The following is a 2737-nucleotide window of genomic DNA, read 5'->3' as shown; positions in this document are numbered from 1 at the left end:
CAGAATGGAGATGGAGCTGTGGGAGCCCCCGCTGCCACTCCCACAAGGAGCCCTGCCCCGTGCCCTGCTGATGCTAACACCCCGGCTCTGTTATTTCCGTTTTTCCTTGTAATTTCTGAAAATCTAGCAACAAGTTGAGCAATGAAAAAATTTTTTTAAAAAAAGTTAAAATTATGTTAGAAATTATGACTAATTTTGAAACTAATGAAGGAAAAAAAATGGCCAAAATTACCAAAGCTTTTAGGACTCTTCAAAATATAGTAACATTGAGTATTATGAACTAAAGACATACTGTTATTCAATGTCTGGTAGTGAATTTGGATGGACTGTCTAGTAACTTCTTAACATTAAAAGTCTTTCTTGGTGGGGCACGGTGGCTCACGCCTGTAATCCCAGCACTTTGGGAGGCTGAGGCGGGCGGATCACGAGGTCAGGAGATCCAGACCATCCTGGCTAACATGGTGAAACCCCGTCTCTACCAGAAATACAAGAAAAAAACTACCCGGGCATAGTGGTGGGTTCCTATAGTCCCAGCTACTCAGGAGGCTGAGGAAGGAGAATGGCGTGAACCTGGGAGGCAGAGCTTGCAGTGAGCCGAGATTGTGCCACTGCACTCCAGCCTGGGCAACAGTGTGATACTCCATCTCAAAAAAAAAAAAAAAAAAAAAAAAAGTCTTTCTTGGCTGGGCACAGTGGCTCCCACCTGTAATCCTAGCACTTTGGGAGGCTGAGAAGGGCAGATCCCTTGAGCCCAGGGGTTTGAGTCCAGCCTAGACAACGTGGTCTTTTTGGTAGAAATCCCATCTCTACCAATAAAACACAGAAATTAGCCAGGCATGGTAGTGCATGCCTGTAGTCCCAGCTTCCTGGGAGGCCAAGGCAGGAGAATGGCTTGAACCTGGGAGGCAGAGGTTGCAGTAAGCTGAGATGGCACCACTGCACTCCAGCCTGGGCGACAGAGGGAGACTCTCAAAAAAAAAAAAAAAAAAAAAAAAAAAGATGTTTCTTGACTTCTGTTTTCGGCAGACCACATTGTGCCAACACCCAGGGGCACTGCTGAGTACAAGCATCATGTTGATTGCACAAGTGGATTCACGAACAGGCAAGGACGTGACCAGGGACAAATGTGGAAAGGGGAGAGGACGTCAGAAGCAGAGATGCTTGCCATCCTAGAGCAGGCCGCTGGGTGGGTAGGGTGCGAGTCCTGCGGCCCAGGGGTTGGGTTTTACATTGAAGCAGGACAGCTGATGAAGCTAAGGCTCCCAGCAGGCAGGAGGTGGACAGAGACTCCTGTGTGAAGCACAGATATGCAAGGGGGTGCATCCTCAGTGAAAGGGTGGACTAGGAAAACAACAACAGCCTGGAGACTGTTCCTAAACTCAGCCCTCAGCAGAAGCCAACCCAGGGTCATTGCTAGAGAGATCCTCCGCCTTGACAGGCGCAAGCTTGAGGGGCGATGGGGGGGGGGGCACTGAAGCGCCCACAGTCCTGGCCCTGCTGGGGAGAAGAGAGACCGTGCTTAACTCCTGCTTAGACCTTGTTAAATACCCACATTAAGGTTAGCTACTACAGAAAGAGAAACAGGAAGAGAGAAAATGCAGGCAACACCACAGAGACTATAGGAAGAAGATGAGGAGGACCCTGTGTTCAAATGTATCAGTAATGAGAACACAAGTAAGTGGATTAGAAACTGAAACATTCATAGGAGAACATCTAAAGCATCAAGAAACAACGATTAGAACTGGGCTTTTCACACGTGGGTCAGCGAGGCCTGAGAAGCTGGTGTGGTGATATGAATATCAGACAACCTGGCTTTTTGGTCAAAAGCCACTGTCAAAGATAGTTATTTTCCTAAGATGCAAAATGCATATTCCATAAAGAACAAAATAGAAAAGTTGCTATACTAAAATTTTAAACTCCTGTGGGATGTATTTTTTAAATCCTTAAGTGAAAAGCCAAGCCACAGACTGAGGGAAAACATTGTCAACATCTGTAACTGACAAAAAGATTGCTATCCAGAATAAAAACAACTCTTGCAAATCAATCTAAAAGGGCAAACAAGTGCAACAAGAAACAGGTAAAGGACAAGAGCCATTGGCTCCAGAGAATAAGCTGCCTCCCTCGGCCTTCATCAGGGAGACCTTGTCCCCACACCCTGCTCACGGGGCCCTGCTCAAGCCTCTGAGCCATGACCAGGGCGTCTCCACCCAGGCCCTGCTTTGTTGTCACTCGGACCTCACTGCGGCCATGCTGCCGCCTCCACTCGCCGTTCAGCTCCAGCTGTCCATACGTCCCACATAAAACTGCCCCAAAGACCTGGCCACCCCTAACCGCAGCTCTGTGCACCTGCAAAGCACCAGTCCTCTCCATGCCTCGCAGAGTTCTCATGGTCACATTCAGCTACCTGCCCCCCTTCCCCCTGCACATGGGTACACACCGCACACCACACAAGTGCAGACGTCAGCTCTGGGACAGCACTGATGTCTGCATCGTTTTCTCCTGAATGCATCCCCAGCACTGGCCCAGGGCCTGATATTCAACATGGACTAAAAAAATAATGCTGAATGAATGAATCAACAAAATGTACATAAAACAGCTGCCGTTTCATCCCTTCAGAAGCCCAAGACTGAAAAAGTCTTTCCATACAGATCCCAGTGTGGGGGAAGGATAGGAGCCCAGGAGGTGTGGCTGGTAGAAGGGAGGCCAAGTGGGTGCAGCCCTCTGGAGGACGCTGGGC

This window comes from Macaca mulatta, chromosome 6, assembly GCF_049350105.2.
Source record: "Macaca mulatta isolate MMU2019108-1 chromosome 6, T2T-MMU8v2.0, whole genome shotgun sequence".
NCBI lineage: Eukaryota > Metazoa > Chordata > Mammalia > Primates > Cercopithecidae > Macaca > Macaca mulatta.
This window is presented reverse-complemented; position numbering follows the sequence as displayed.